At 36.2% G+C, this 17,860-nt stretch overlaps 1 pseudogene; it reads left to right on the top strand.

Annotated features, from left to right (window-relative positions):
- The first annotated feature begins 2,870 nt into the window (after window positions 1-2,870).
- Window positions 2,871-17,860, top strand: part of LOC102737440 (small ribosomal subunit protein eS17 pseudogene) — an 87,796-nt pseudogene continuing 72,806 nt past the window's right edge.

Below are 17,860 nucleotides of genomic sequence, written 5' to 3'. Positions count from 1 at the left end.
TGAAATAGAATAAAAAGGGGTTAGCCGAAGGTTACTATTCATTTGCAAATATGTCATTAAAAATTGTAAGAATACTGTTATTTCACTTATAAATATTTTATTGTGGAGATTTTTATTGAATCTCCACTAGATACCAAGCACTAAGGATCCAGTAGTGAACCAGAGACAAAGCCCTATTCTCACGGAACTAACAGATGAGTGGGAAAGACAAAAACTGAGTGAATTTATAATAGATATATATGTCATATAATTTTAAGTGTAAAGAAGGAATATAAATCAGGTTAAGGAGACATTCAAGAAGAGGGTGGTGCTATTTAGGCAAGGTGATTAAGTAAGGTCTATTTGAATTAAATATAGAAGTGAGTTTGTATAAATCGAATGGTATTTATCCATTCATTCAACACATTCAACAAATATTTATCAACTGCCTAGAATAATGCAAAACAAGTGTTTTATTTAGTATTTAAGCTATACTATGTACATTCTTCATGCATTAGTTGTTGCTACTCTGGCATAGCATAGAGATTAAAATCTTAGGTCTTGATATCGTATACCTATGTTTGCATCTTACTGTAGTATGATGAGTAATGGGAAATTAATTTCTCTAAGTCTCAGTTTTCTCATGTGTAAAGTAACATCTATCCCAGCGACTTGTTATATGGGTAACTGGAGAAACAAATGAGAGGCACCTAGCATAATTCTTAAAACACAACTTATAATTATTGAATATTAGTTATTAAAATTGTTAAAATCACACAGCCAGATCTTTCAAGTTAAAAATAAAATATCGATTATATAACCATGGGAGCTCTTATTTTATTAAAGCCTTCTGCTTATTTTAATGGTAACATTTTAAAAATGAATAGTTATAAAGTATGATATAAAAAAATTATAGCAGCCATTACTTTTTTACAAATGGAAAGTTAATTATAAGGCCCATTTTCAATATGTTAGTTCAAAGTAACTCAATTGCTTTCAGAATTCTATATTCCTTTTTCTCCAGGTGATCTATGTTTAAGATCAAGGCAGAATGTTATAGATCACCCTGCTATAAGGAAAGAGAAATATCTATGCATTCTGCCAGTTTTTGGTCACCAAGGTCTTCAAACAGTCCTTCTTGTCTCAACGTTAGATCCTCTTGACACTTTTGACCCCATCTTTGGCTAGATAGAAGGCTTCATCTGCTTTCCTTGCACTACCTAGGACTCTGAAGCCGCTATCAGCTCCTGACCTCATGTTGGACAGAACACGTTTAAAAGGTTTACATTCTTCTCTGTATTACATGTGCAAAAGAGAGACCACATCCATACCCAGAGATTCTCCTGTACTCTCAGGCTTTTAATATTGAGTACTTCTGGCCCTATGCAGGGTTTTGGCCTCTAGGTGGGGCAGGTGTGATGACTCTTTCCCAAACAACTATCTCTAAATCATTCCTATCCTAAAATCACTTTCAGCTTAGACCAGTGGTTCTCAAGCATGCATTAGAATCACCTGGAGGGCTTATTTAACCGTAGATTGCAGAGTTCTACCCCTGGAGTTTCTGATTCAGGAGGTCCCAATGGAGCCTGATGACTTGCATTTCTAATAAGTTTCCAAGTGATGTTGATGTTGCTGTTCCAGGACTGTACTTGGGAAACTACTGACCCAGATATCTGAATCCTTACTTCCTTTTGGGCTGGAAGATCATCATGTTAAATTTTCCATTCTTTATGTTTCATAATATAAACTGTATTTCTCAGTCTTTCAAAGTTTACCCTCAACATTTAAAGCTGAACTTTTGGAATTCTAGAAAAACCTTTTCTCTCTCACCGACATCCAGTTCTTACAAATCCAAAGTACTTTGTCTTTCAGGACAATGGTTTTCTCTTTTTTTTTCCTTACTATATTTTGTATCTATTTCAAACTAAGATTAATGAAATGAAATACCAGGAGGAAGACCAGATTTTTTTTCTAATTTCAAATGTACTTTTCAGTTTGGAAAAAATAATGCATCTGCATATATTTCAAAAGTATCTACTGTTTAAGTATTCTCTATTTTAGCCTTCTGATTGCTAAATATGATTGAGTCACATAACAGCCTTCCAAACTCTGGAGGTATCATACTGTTACACAATTATGTTCTGTTAAATAATGCTTATGCAGATTACAAGTACTTAGCTAAGTTAATATGAGCAACCGTTTACAATCTGTTATATTTTGCTTATGGTAATTTTTAAGAGATTACGTTGGATGCACAAGTAAGCTAGCTGAACCTGCTAAATGAAAGTGCATGCACTTAATCCTTTTTCTCTTAGTGCATTTAAATTAGACCATAAGAATTGCTTTTTTAAAAGCATATCCCTAAGAGTTGAAATGAACACTTTGGTCACTAAGGAGAGTATTAATTGTAAATGCATACATACATATATACATACACAAATATACATATGTAAACACCCACATACTTTGGTAAACTGTGATGAGACAAAACCAGATATAGCACTTATACACAAGAGCTGGATAATGTAATCTGAATAAAACAATGTATCATTCACTTTCAATTTTTCTAGCTTTAAGCTGACTAGAGGATGGATACACTTGTTCTAAATTTTTAATCATCCTTTTTGAGTACCCTCAAATTAACTGTGATTTAATTATAAGGTCTCTATTTCGATTGTTTGGATTAGGCATGAAATTTGGGGTGTTAGTTGTGTGTATGTGTTTGTTTGATTGGTTGTTTTGCAGACAGACTCACTATATCATAAATCCATGGTGTGTGCTTCCTACATGGGTATGTCCCTTGATCTACAATGGCCCTGGGTTTTAGTATGGCATTTACACTTATATGGTATATGAACACAGTTAACATACTTTAATATTTGAAACTGACTATGGTAGTGGAATATGAAGCTAAAAAGGCCAATATATTTTCTGAGGAAGACATTATGAAAGCTGTCCTTGGTTTAGCAGGTGAGGTTGCTACTTTCAGAGGACGCCTTTGTATTTGGAGCTCTATCTCTGTCTATTAGCCTCTGTAATATAGATCTACAGAGATTTTTTTCCCCCCAAAATGATATCGGCCTATCTCGGATTCCTCCCTGCCCGCTGTTTGTTCCTATTTCTGTTTATTTCAAGCAATCAACAACTCTTTTACACTTCTACTGGCTGAGTTTCTGTCGTCCAGTCTTTCTTTTGGCTGGAAAATATCCTAGCTTCATTTGACAGCAGGTCTAGCAAGTATGGTTGTAATACCAATTGATGCATTCTGGTCCAGGATTTTGATAATTTCAACTCCATTTTGCTAATTGAAGACAACATTAACACAGTGCTTGCCAATAAATCGTGTCTGAGTACTGAATAAAGGGAGTGACAGTGTTCAAGGACACTAAGCTCTGTGCATGCATTATTATTCTTAGACTCCATGTTAATCTTCATTGCCTCCCATGGGTACCATTATACTGGAGAGCTATTATTTTGCTTGCCCAAAAAACACTTCCCTTTCATTTGGTAAAAGCACCTTACCTTTCTTTTGGAAGATAAGTCTTTCCTCAATCTTAATCCATGTGATTTGACAGAGGCTGATTCAACCTTGAACATTAGCAATACATGCCACCCAGCTGTGATCATTTAAGGCACTTCAGTTTCCTCACTAAACTCATTACCTTGGCTGGAACAGGGAGGCCATTGCGTGTGGATTTTACTGTCAATAGAAAAAGGAAGTATTTTGTTTATTTTTAAGAAGGTGTCTAAAGTGATAAAATATCATCTTGTTGTCACTGGTTATCACTTGGCACTACTTGTGGCTGAGTGCAGCTGCTCAAATAAAGTCAACAAAGATAAAAGCAAAGCAGTGATGAAGCATTACCTTTACCGAACGCTTTTTGAATACCTCATTTGAACATCTATATCAACCCATATCTAAAGCCGTTTCTAAGACTCCTCTTTACGCCAGCCAAACACTCTATTTTTTGCTTGCATCAACCTGAATTGGGTTCTACCAACCAGAACTAAACCATATTATAAAGCTCATTGATTAACAGTATCCCTAATTCTGAACACTGGCATCAATAACAAAAACATTATAGAATCACAAAATTTAGGACAAAGCCAATGATTTATCTTATGATAAATTAGTAAACACTCTGCTTTATTAGCATTAACACCTAAAATTTCATCTGTAGGGCTACCAAGAAGCCATTTGATGGCATATGCATGTGCACTCAAATATGAGAGTTGTTTTTTCTTTCCTACTTTCTTTTCATTTTTGGTTCTCTCCTTCATTTGATATCCAAGTATCGCAAGGCTGCTTTGGCTTTACAATATATAGTAATATTTCCTCTTTAATTAAGCCAACCTCTTTAATAGGGAGGTGGTATATAAGACACTGTAGTGGAGAATGATGATGAGCTATGGAAGGAACAGATTACAGTGACAGCTCTGAGGCCTGTAGGTCAGGAGAGAGTTGCTGTCAGTGTAGGATTTGTCCAGCAACTCCTTTGTTTTCAGGATGATTGTCATTTCACTGTATTACACTGAACCTTTAAACAATCCATAATTTATTACATGTCTTCTCAAATGTGTGCTTCCAGGGCAGAGTAAGCAATGTGGAGACTTTCCCAAACAACTTTATCAAGGTCTTCTATGTATGCTTGTGAATCCCAAGAGAAGAGTTTCCTTTCGTGTCCAAATTCCAGATCCCAGGCTTTTGTTTCATAACTCATCAGTGTGGAAGATGAGGACTGGAAAGAGTTATTTTTATATTAATAACTTGGACTTCATTAATGCACTCAGAAACTAATACTTTTGCTGACTATAATATTTCCCCAATATGTAGAGAGAGTTTTTAAGATCTGAGAGTCCTCTGAATTATGATAAATATAATTCTAACTCTGGCTCCTGGGCTTACTATTTGGGAGTCCTTGGGATTTAGGTTCCTCTCATGTAAACTAGAATAATCTTAATATACTTATATACAATATATTTGATTGGGTGGTAGTCATTATTAAATTAGACAATGCGGATTAGTCTGCAAAATGTGATTTATTGGTATTAGTGTGAGCATTATAGTCCAATGTAAAAATAATCATCAAAAATGAGTCCAATTCTTTGGCAAAAATTTTTTTAGTTATAATTTCAAAGATGTGTGATTCATTAAAAAAATATTTTCTGACTCATACATGTTGTTATATCATGAAGTTATTTGCCTGAGGTTACCACTTGATTTATATGTTCTATCTGACCTCTTCCCTCTTTTTCCTATGTGAATACATCACAAGCAAATTACTGGCCATATGTTTCTACTTGTACTCAGTGCCCAGAGTGTGCACATACATAAAATGGTTCTCATGAGGGAAGAAAAATAAAGACCCTTGAGATGAATGAATCTCCTAGAGCAAAGGAAAGATGCTCTTCTCTGGAATTCAACATAGTCATGGAATCAGAGCATACAAGAAGTAATCTATCAGTACAGCCTCAAGGTCACAATTTCCAATTCAGAGAATCACCCAAGGGAGAGTTTCAGAATTAGAAAGTGCTTCTGGGACTGCAGCTGAAAGCAGTGCAGGAGGAAACACCATTTATAAAAGTGAAGAAGCTACAGTGAATACTAATTTTTTTTCTCCTTTCTGGGCAAATGACAGAATAGGCTACCACAGAAAATGGGAAGTGATAGTAATTATGACTTATGGGAGGTGTTTAAAATTATTATTGTTGGTGATGATGATAAACAGAGTTGTCTGAGCAGGAGGGATAGTTTAACAAAACAAAAATTCTAAAAGAACATAAAAGAAAGAGATCCAAGACAATAGAATTCTTTTCTTACAGAAAAACTGGAAGGAGAAAAATTAATGAGACCTAGGTGAGATAAAAGATTAAAATTTTAGTATTCAGGAGTTTGGAAGACCAGTCAACTTTAATAAAAACATATTTAAAGGGCGCCTGGGTGGCTCAGTTGGTTAAGCGACTGCCTTCGGCTCACGTCATGATCCCAGGGTCCTGGGATCGAGTCCCACATCGGGCTCCCGGCTCAGCAGGAAGCCTGCTTCTCCCTCTCCCACTCCCCCTGCTTGTGTTCCTGCTCTCGCTGTCTCTGTCTCTGTCAAATAAATAAATAAAATCTTTAAAAAAAAAAACAAAAAAAACCAAAAACATATTTAAGTACTCTCACTAGAACAAACATTTCTATCTATTTGGAACATAATTTTGTTTATAAATAAATAACATTAAACTAATAATAATGCTATTAATGATATGTTACCTTTATATACAGGTTCTGTTTTTTTTTTTTTTTTAAGATTTTATTTTTATTTATTTATTTGAGAGAGAGAGAGAGAGAGAGAAACAGCATGAGAGGGGATAGGGTCAGAGGGAGAAGCAGGCTCCCCGCCGAGCCGGGAGCCCAATGTGGGACTCGATCCCAGGACTCTGGGACCACGACCTGAGCCGAAGGCAGTTGCCCAACCAACTGAGCCACCCAGGCGCCCAGGTTCTGTTTTTTTTTTAAATAAACTCTTAATGCCATGATATTAGTCAGTCTAAGAGAGAACAAGAGGCTTGTCAAGACCGCAAAGCAAATGGGTTAGAACTGGGACAAGAATTTATATGCTCAATCAAAGCTTCTCCTATTATATTACATCTGCTCAATTAGGTTTTTACCAATTTCATAAACATTTAGTATAGAGACTTCCATCTCAGTAGGCCTTATTGGTACATGTAGTTCTATCAATTTCCTAAATTCAGGGTATATTCCATGAAAACCAACTAGTAATTATGTTGGTTATTATTTGTCTCCTTAGGGATAAACTGATACCGAAAGTGTTCTAAGAATACCTTCTTATTATTCTTACTTAGCAATGCAAAAATTTATAAAATTAGAAATAGTATGGCTTAATTTATGGTAAGAGTGTGTGATATACCTGGGATATTAGAATGCTGTTTCGTTTAGTCAAAACAGTCAGCTATGGATCCTTGGTTTGATAAGTTTCACTGCATCTTGAGTGCAAAGCAAGAATTGCCATATTACTTTGAGACTGAGACTTAGAAGAAAAGTTGCAAGAGTGTGATCAGATAGAAAACTTTGAGATGGATAGTTGAAATTAGTCTACAAGATTGGGGATATGCAGGGAATTCCATATTTTAAAACTAACAGCTACCTCCACACTAGTTATAAATGCCAGCTTTTATGTACTAAAATTGCTACTTTGTCCTGAAAGTGGCTAACTTAAAAAAAATCTCCATTAAGCTTATTCATAGAATTTTATTGTCTAGCTGAGTGGTAGTATAATGTTTCTCTTCTTTTCTAATTGTTCAACTTAGGGAACTTAGAATACAATTATCCTTCACTATTGTGACACTCTTCAGTTTATCAACAAATACACTAAAATAGTGTTCTCCATAATTATTTCATATGTATCTTAACTTCTTATTAATTTTTTACTGCTATGTATTCTTCTTCTTCAAATGCATTATTGTACTATTCTTTCCATTAAAACTCATCTCTTTCTCATCTGAATAATTTCCCCAGCTGTCCAGATCCATCTGTATTTTTGATCAAGCTGATTTATTATCTCTAGCTTCTAGCATTTTATTATTACAGATTTGGATGTACGCTCATTTACATTTTCCACTGACTGCTTAATGAATATGTTGAATAATACCAATGCACATTCTGATCCCCGGGGACCTTCCTTGATACTTCTATCCTTCAACGAGGCATAAAATAAGTGAAGTTTTCTATTTGTTGAGCTAATTTGTATATTCTTATTGTACCGTTATTTGCATGCAATGAAACCTTAAGTAATGAAACCCTCAATTAACTAGATTTTTTTCAATTTAACTTTTAGAATAAAGAAGAAATTAATGGCAAAACAGTAACTAGCCGGTATTTTTACAAAACCATGACTTTGCAGAGTCCTAGCTCAATTTTGCTTTAGTTCAGTTTCTTCTATCTTCCACAGCTACAGTGAGAATATTTTAAATAATTAAGACTTGGGTACAGCAATATCCTCAGGCAATTTATTAGGAAAATATGCCACAGACCCTACAGTAAACTGAAGAGAATTGGAGCTGCTGACTTCATGTGGAAGATGCTATTTCAGATAACATCCCATCCCCCACCTCCAAGTATATACACAAATATACCCAGAGAGAATAATCAATAAATCTTTCAGGTAACAAAAAAATTATGGAGACCCAGATCCCCCACTCTTTATGATCAGATAAGGTGAGTTTTCTTACTTAACTTAAAACAAGCTGACTAATCTCTGATTCATAAATTTCAGTTTTCAAATAAATTTTTGTTACATATTTCTGCTGGTATATCATAATACACCTGGGCACACAGTCCCTTTCATCTTACATTTTAACAAGTTCTACCTCAATCAACTCCATGAGAGTATGGCTGTGTATAATTCTAAAGCTATCTTTTCTTCAGAGCAAAGGACCTAGCTAAAAATGAGTCTTCTGACATTGTGATGATCAGGCTCAGTATTACACTGGCGTCTTCCCTTCTTCCTTTGGTATAGTGGTTGCTGCTTCCTATGTACCACTATGTACCACTGCTCCCTATGTACCACTTTACCTCCCTAAGTAAACATCAAGGTAGTGCCTCTACTTTGTAGTCTCTGATCTTGGGCCTTCATCTCTACTGCCTATTCCCATACAAGCTTTAGATCCTACCTATGATTGAGAACTTGGTCAATCAGATTCTCCAGGAACTTTAGCAAGCAGGACTTGTTGGAAATGATCATAGAGTAAGTCCAGGGTAAGACAGACAGGTATCTAAAACCCAAAATGAAACACCAAGGGTGATTTTCATTGTAATAAGCATATACATGAGGTGGTAATGATGATGATTTCCTAAATGGAAAAAACAGCATGAAAAATAAAAGGAAATGAATACATGTTGGCCAACTTATATGGAATTAAAAGTTAGAATAAAAAAGCGGGAGATGTTAAAAAGATACCTAAAATTTCAATTATAGCATACCAGCTCTACTATGGATTATCTTGGTTAAATCATATAACAGAATCAGTTCCCTGTTACATCATTTAAAAAATGGCAATTATAAATCTTGAATTGTTCCTAGGGTTTAAATGCAAAAGTAGATATAAAGCCACTATCAAAGTGGCTTGTTCATAATAGATAAGTTGCCCATAAATTTTAGCTACATACTCCTTCCTGTTGCAGGGCAAACCTTAGGGGCTATTTCTCCAAATATTTAATTAAATTAAAGCATGATATGAGGAAAGCATGATGAGTAAACAGAGTGACAGATTCCAAAGAATTAGAAATATGATGGTTAAGTCTAAAATCACCAGAGAGAAAATTTATAGTATGCTAATTCACTGAACCTTGTATTAGTATAGTAGAAACACGGTAACAGATATCTAACAAAATCATTTTTGCCAGGCATGGTATAACACTGGCCAATATAGGTTGTTATGGGGTTACCTTACTTTTAGTTTATTTAAGAAACAGCTTTATTTATTTATTTATTTATATTTTAAGTTCTTTGAAATGTTGAGGTCTCTTAAAATTGTCATAGGCCAAGCAGTGGAAGGTTGCTTGGGCTTGGGGAACCCTGACTATTATTTCTAGTGCTGTGACTGGACAACCATAGCCACTCCATTTTCAAATCAACAGGGTATTTCTGAACCTCTTGAGAAGAAAATACGGTTTCTCATTGTTACCTACAAATATTCTGTGCATTCTTTGGAAAGTTAAAGAGAGAGAAAAAAATCAAGTCTGCAGACCATAAATAAGTAGTATGGAAAAATATCTTGGAGACAAAAGCAAAGAACTTTTTAGAGGAATTATACATCATTGTATCACCAATACTTTTGATATCATAGGGGATGTTATTCTGAGGCAGAATACAGAGACTGACAACTCTGAAACTCAAAAGAGCCAGACTCTGAATGGAAAGATTTTTAGTAATATCTTTTTCAAATTATTTCTCAAAAAAATTCTCTCTTACATTTTCTTTTTTAATATATATACAAGTGATATATAAAATAGAAATCTAAATCGAGGGGCACCTGGGTGGCTCAGTCATTAAGCGTCTGCCTTCGGCTCAGGTCATGATCCCAGGATCCAGGGATCAAGCCCCGCATCAGGCTCCCTGCCCTGTGGGAAGCCTGCTTCTCCCTCTCACACTCCCCCTTGCTTGTGTTCCCTCTCTCACTGTGTCTCTTTCTGTCAAATAAATAAAATCTTAAAAAAAAAAAATCCAAATCGAGTGAAAAAGATATTTTTCCAGGGGCCCTGGGTTGGCTCAGTCCGTTAGGCATCCAACTCTTGGTTCCAGCTCAGTTCATGATTTCAGGGTCCTGGGATCGAGCCTTGTGTGGGCTCCACGCTCAGTGCAGAGTCTGCTTGAGATTCTTTCCCCTCCCCCTCTGCTCCTCCCCACCCACGCTCTCTCTCTCAAATAAATAAATAAAATCTTTAAAAAAATATATTTTTCTATAAGGACAAAATTTTAAAAGTTTTAATTGGCAGTGTTCTTTTATTGTTCTTTTTTGATGGTAATTAACATAATAGTGTATCATACAATTGACTATGTCTTAGATTTAATGATATATACTGGCTGCTGAGATGTTACAAAATAGTGGCCTAAAATGTATCCTAAAATGAATATATTTATATAGGAAACATCAGAGTGATTTCTCACTAGTTTAGGTATAGCAGTCAATAGAAACACCACTGTGAATGCAACAAAGTTACAAGTTTTACATTTTTTGATATGATAGCTAGGAGAAAGAACAGAGAACACATTAAGAAAAATTAGGGGGAAATGTAAAGGGACTCATCTCTTTACATTGGGATTTAGATTACTTAGATTACTCATAGAAGAGTAATTGTGGGATTATCCAAATCCATTTTCTTATGTACTTTTGATATTTTATTGCCATATCCCATACAGTGGTCTACTCTGTGGAAAGCATGACAGGTTTAGGCCTATATTTACAAATAAAAATGTGCAAGGGTACTCTTTTTGTGGTCTGGGGAAATGCAAAGTTACCTCAAAGATGAGGATATTTTTATTTAAAAAAATACAATGTAGTAATCTCACTTTTAAAACTTTTAAAGTAATATAAAATAAGCCTGCCAGGCAAAGACAAAGCTGAAAAAAATCAGAAGAAAATGATTTATATGGCCAAGCATATAGATTAAATGAAAATACAGAGATACTTAAGTCCAAATTTTCTCAATTGTGGCCTCCATTTTGCACCTGCAGTGTGTGGGCACAATTCAAACAAGATAACATCTGGCATAGTGTAAATGCAGTAATCAACAATTGCAGAAGCATTTAAATTGTGGCTGCACTTATGGGAAAGAGAGAAAAGGCAATTAGGAAGATGTGAGTCTAAGATAGGTTTAAACTCACAATTTCCACAGAACTCATTCTTCAGACGAAAGACCAGAAGCAAGGCTGTACAGGATCTCACAGGGAACATGAGGTCACAAGCTCAAGTAGTTCAGTCATGGAGTGATGGAGGGAGGGTGGGCTTTGGAGATAATTAGATCTGGTTCCTCATTCCGGCATCAGCACTTCCTAGGCTTAGGGAGTTGAAACAATTACTTAAACTCTGCATCATGTGTCTCTCATTCATAAAATGAAAATAATAGAATAGAAAGAGTGTGGATTTATAGTAAGAATTATAGTAGAATGCTGTAAAGTAGGAAGCATCATGAATGGTAGTTTCCATTCTCACCCTTCTTTTCACTTTATCATTTCTGTCCCTGTATTTTGTATATAATAATGATAACTTTTATGTATTTAACTTGACTAAGTATGCTTCATTTTGACTTATAAATTTACCTACTTCATACCCTGAATAATTGCAAATCATTTATTCATTCTAAATCATGTATCAATAGCCTCTTATGTACAAATTAATATGCTAGGTGCTGGAATTGCAGTTGTGAGCATGAAGAGACAAGGACTCTTGTTTCATATAATCTACCGAATGAGACAGACATTAATCAGATGTACATAAAAAATAAAGTCACATTACAAATGTGATAATCATCATGAATAAAGGATATTCCTTGTAACATGAAAGGGTGCAGAAAGAAAGACAGGAAAATATTTAGTAAACTGAAGGAGGAAGAGAAAATACCTAAGCAAAAGGCAAGTGAAGAACATGCAGGCAACAACAACAAAACAACAACATGAGAAAGGCATTTTTGGCAAAAAGAAGCACTATATATGAAATCAAGAGAATATGTTTGGTATTAAACTGATGATATGAATGAAATCTTAAAGACCCAAAAAACATACAGAGGTCTTTATCAGGTTATGTGGAAAGAATAGTAGGGTTCTCTACATAGGGTTGAAGTCATGAGTAATGTTCAAAAATGTGTTTGCAATTTTATAACAATGAAAATATTCCTTAAAATTGGCAAATTGTGCCAATAATGGACATTTTGAGGGCAATCAGATAAATTTAATTCACAATGACATCTCCAAGGTCTAAATTTGGGAGAGAGACAAAACAAAGCAGGAGTGGGAGCACTAGAGTTTGTCATGACAGATGTTCACACATACAGTCTTCCTCCTCCTGATCATTCCTACTTTTCCTTGTATTTAGAGAATAGGAAAAAAAGAAATGTTTCATTTCTAAGCTGGATTGAACTATCATTTTTGAGGGAGTGTGCACAAATATAGTAGTACAGTTTATATATGTATGTGTGTATGTTTATGTATGTGTGTTTATAAAATACTGATGTAAGAGAAATACAGCTGTTAAGAAGCTGTCCAAAATCTGAGCTAGAGAATGGATATTTCACAAGGTTACAAATTGTAAGAGAAGTATAAAAGTGTTGTACCTTAGAACTCTGGGATGGACACTATAAATCAATGTCCTTTATTTAATCATTTACGTACTTATCCATTCATTCTATTTACCATAAAATTGTTGATAGCATATCATGCATGAGGAAGTCTGTCATTCTTGGAGATGCATCAATACACAAAGTAATCATGTCCTTAGACCCCATAGAGTGTATAGTTTTTCATGGAATATAGAAAATTACACAAGTAATTACCATAGTTAAGGTAGGAAATAAGGAATGCAAGGAGATCAGAAAGTAAGGCATAATAATCTAGGGTTGGGGGAGGAAGAGGGTGAGAAAAACTTCTCAGAAGTAATTTTAAGTCCAGTCCTTACCAAGGAATGGGATATAGCCAAAATTTGGAGTATAGGTAGAACACTGCATGAAAAAGAACAGCATGCAGAGGGGAAGCCTGTAGGCTAGACAAAGAAATTCAATATGGATGGAATATAAAAGTACAAGATGGAGTGTGGAAAGCTATGATGATGGAGAGGAAAGGAAGAGCTAGAAGATGGAGATTCTCATGCAGCAAATTAAGAAGTTGGATGCATCCTCAAAGGAATAGTTTGTTTTGTAATTGAGAAATGGTTCAGCAAGGGAGCATCATGAACGTTGTTGCATTTTTGTTTGTATGTTTTAAAGATCCTTTTACAGAGATTTTGTATGGATAAAATTTTAGGAAAAAAGAAATAATGGACATAGAGATATCAATGGTTTTAGCGGAATTGGAGAAAACAAAATAATTAGGAGATATCCTTAAGTCATTGTCTGCAAGTCAGCCTAATTGATTTGGTATGGGTTGGAAAGGATGATTTCAGAGTTTTTGACTGTAGTAACCAAAGATATTGTAGTACTGATTACAGAGTAAGGGAACAATTATAGAAGAGATAATTAGGAGAAAGCATAATAAGCTTCATTCATGTGCAGTTTGAGGTGTCTATCAGACATCAAGTGGAAATTTCTAGTGAATATTTAAATATATGGGATCTGGAATTGAGGAGAAAAATCTGGTATGGAGTTAAAATACAGAGAAAAATAACCATTAAAGAGATAGTGTTCACAGCCCCTCCTCTGCAAGATGCAGCTTTGTGACGGCTTCTTAATTCTGAATCCCAGAATTAGATCAATCCTATCTATGGCAAATATTGCAGACTGGTTCAATGAGCTTCTCTTCCTCTAACCTAGAGGATGGAAAGGTAAAATTTCATTTCTCACACTCCTGAAGCTAAGTTTTTAAAAGTGACAATCTTCCACCAAGCAGGTTCCCATGTAAGACTTGGGAGGCAGAACTAAAATTACAGGGCAGAGGCCATGTGGCTTCTCTGGCAAGCAAAATCAGAAAAAAAATATCTCTTTTCTTTCTCTCTTTTCAATTTTCCCTTCTCCTCTCCCCTCCCCTAACCTCCTCCTTCACTTCTCCACCTCCACCTTCTCCTCTTCTTTTTCTTGGGATCGGGGGCCAGGAGGGCTCACACTTCCTAATTTTATTTTTTTTTTATTTTAAAATTTAAATTCAATTAATTAACATAAAATGTATTAGTTTCAGAGGTAGAGGTCAGTGATTCATCAGTCTTATATAACACCCAGTGCCTTCCTTAATGTCCATTACGCAGTTAGTTACCCCATCCTCACACCCTCCTCGCCTCTGGCAACCCTCAGTTTGTTTCCTATGATTAAGAGTCTATTATGGTTTGTCTTCCTCTCTGATTTCATCTTCTCCTCCTCTTCTCTGTCTTTACCTTAGTCTTCTCTTTTAATAGCAACTATATAAGGATCTGTGGTCTCCAGCCTATGCAGGATTTCAAATGGAATATTTCTGTTGTGTGGTTGGATAGTTCTCCTACTTACGTTGCTTCCAGAAGTTCAGCATATAAATTTAGTGTCTAAACAATAATCTTTAAATATATTATTTTATTTTATTTTATTTTATTTTAGTTAGGAGTAGATGGTATTGTCAGCCATTAAAAATCCTTTCCTACTTAGCACTAACTAGGTTTTTCTGGAGTCATTACTGGGTACATATTTTGTAGGGCCCAGTGCAAAATACAAATGTGAGACCCTTATTCAAAAAATATTAAGAATTTCAAGATGTCAGCCACAGAGCACTAAAACAGTGGGAGCATCTAAGCCCATAACCCTGTGCACCTGCACAGTCCACACCCCCATGAAATCAATCCCAACTGGAATATTAAAAAACCATTTGGGTTGATGTGGGCAGAAGGTCCATTCTGGAAGCAGGTATTTTCAGGCTTCACCACCCTGTAGCCTTACCAACTACAACAGTTGTTAGCTGCTGGGTCAGCAAAAAAGAGCTAATCACTGGTGTACCTACAAGTGTCACATGCTATTTCACCTTATATGTCATTGTCTAAGTTGGCACAGGCTTCCTCCTAACTGAAAGAGTGCTGGAAAGTATCAGGAAATAATTTTAAGCTCACTGTGGTGAGTTTTATGGTATTTGCTACAAATCCTAATGTACACTTGCACAAGTCACAGGAAGTCCTGGAAATCCCCAGGACTCCTGATGCCAGACTACAGACTTCATTTTCAAACTTATCACAAGGACATAGCTTTTGCAGTCAGAAAAATACACAAAATGAAGGCAGGGAGGAAAGAGTTGAGCTATGTATGCCTTGCACCCTTTCCCTAACTCTATAATCTGATCATTCATTTCTTTTTGAAAGGAAAGGGAGGAACATGAAGATTGAGATAGGCCTGGAGTATTATTCAATGGGAAACCCATTCATATGGAAACTAAATGAGAATGCTTGTCAAAAATCCCTTCTTCTCTGTGATCCTTCTATTATACTATTCACAGAGGTACCCAGGACAACATGGATGATAAGGATAGCATACCGTCTTAAAGCAACAGCAACATTTGTACACAGCTAACCTGATGTCCACATGATGGACATGTACTCAGAATTCAGGAATGTACTCAGTCCAGGAAGAAGAAGAGAGGTGGGCTGTTTAATATGTACTGGCATCTTAAATACTTTTATTTTCAAATCCCCTTCCCAGAAGAAGCCTTGCAAAACTGTTTGGCTTTTCTTTGTTCATTTTCTGTGAAGAGTTGCTGCCATGGAGAAGGCTGAAATTTACCATTTACTCTTGATTTTAATTTTGCAGATATTTTACATCTTGCTTATATAATCGAAACTCATCCTAACAGTAGTTAAATTAAGTTTAATAACATAAAGCTACTTTAGAAAAAAATACAGAATTGCAGTGTGTAACAAAACCGCAGGTAAGTCACTTACTATTATTTGATGTTTCAGAACATCTACACCATTCTTTTCATTTACAGAGTGCTTTTAAGCCCCCCAAATGTTGTCTTTTATGAAGACTCAAGTACTAGAATTTGACATAGCTACACATCTGAGGGGTATATTAGGGTGGTAGTAATAGCACTTGACATGATTTCAGGAGATTTAGGTTTATTTGTTTCAGTTTCTAGATGTGTAACCTTTAGAAGTCACATAATGTCCCATCAAACTGTTCTAATATTTTATACAGGGTCACTTTATTCCTAACTTGATCTGGTCTTTATGTAGTTGGTTATTTCAGCACAGATTACAGACTTCCAAAGATTCTGTCTTTCTCTCTTTTACTCCCACTCTCAGTTATTTGTAGGATTTCAGTGTAAATTTGAAAAGTTTTGGATTTCTTAATACCTTCATGCTAATATGCTAATTTTTTTAAAAAATGTAAAACTAATTGTTGTGTATTGGATTACCTATCACATTTGCCATAAATTGGATTAAACTCTTATTTATCTGGGTCTCATTTTAAGAATATTGTTAATATATTTTAATGGGGAAAATAGGAAAGCAGGAATTTAACATAAGGAATAGATAAACAGCAGACTATAGGATTCAGTTGCAACTAGAATAAGCTAGAACATTTTACATATTGGCTATCCAAACATGGACTAGTAACTTTTTGTCTCAATATGTCTATATATTTTGTTAAAAAATTATTAACTGAAACTGCTAAAATAGCTTTACTTTAAAATTAAGGATAGAAAAAATCCTATATAAAAATATACCTGGTTTTCACTTCACAGATGTCTAATCTACAGTTTAAAAAGTTTCTATAATTTTACTTTTGTTATTTTTACTAACAACACAGTTGGTAATTAGCTAACTGAAAGCTTTTTTTTCCTTTAAATATTTTGTGTTTTAAGAAATGGTAAATTAGGGGAAAGATGGCGGAGGAGTAGGGGACCCTATTTCAACTGGTTCCCGGAATTGAGCTGGACATCTACCAGACCACTCTGAGCACCCACAAAACCAGCCTGAGATGTAAGAAGATCTGGATCTCTACAAACAGAATATCACAGGCAGTTGGTTTTGAGGTACGAAGCAGAGAGCCGTGATTCTGTGGGCAGCTATCAGAGGATGAAGGGCAGTGGGAGGGTGCCTGGACGTGGGGATCCTACACTGCCGGTGAGTGACAGCCTCGCGCGCTGCGGACGGGGCACAGACTCGCAGACCCGTAGCCTCGGGAAAGGACTTTAGGGCAGCCCCCAGGGTGGAAAACCAGACCGGTGGGGTCGCGCGCACACGAACCGCAGGCCCCCCCCGGACAGAAACCAAACAGAGAGATGGTTGCGTGCACGTGAACTGCAGCCTCCGAGACAGAAACCCAGTGCGCCGGGGTCGCACCAGTGAACTGCAACCCCCGGGGGTGGAAACCCCAAGTGGCGGAGTAGCGCGCAAGTGAATTGTGAGCAGCTGGTGGTTTTAGAAGCACAAAGGGCAGAGACGTGCCCGGACCTGGAGGCAGGACTGGGAGCGCTGCGGAGGGGCGCACAACCCAGGACTCTGTAGTTTATAGCAGCACGGACAGAAACGGAGACGGTGTGGCCTGGAGAGCTCACTAAAGAACAGACTGAGGTCTCTCTGCTCTGAGGCAGAGGGTTGGAAACGGTCTCTTCTGCTCTGACTCGTGGAAGAGACGTGGAAAGCCGCCAGGGAAAGGCGCCAGAGAACAAAAGCCCCAAAGACTGATTCCCACTGAGCCCATCCCCCACCACAG

This window comes from Leptonychotes weddellii, chromosome 5 (genome assembly GCF_054177405.1).
Source record: "Leptonychotes weddellii isolate Sample4059 chromosome 5, ASM5417740v2, whole genome shotgun sequence".
NCBI classification, from domain to species: domain Eukaryota; kingdom Metazoa; phylum Chordata; class Mammalia; order Carnivora; family Phocidae; genus Leptonychotes; species Leptonychotes weddellii.
The sequence above is the reverse complement of the archived record's forward strand: the minus strand, read 5'-3'. Positions and strand labels throughout refer to the sequence as shown.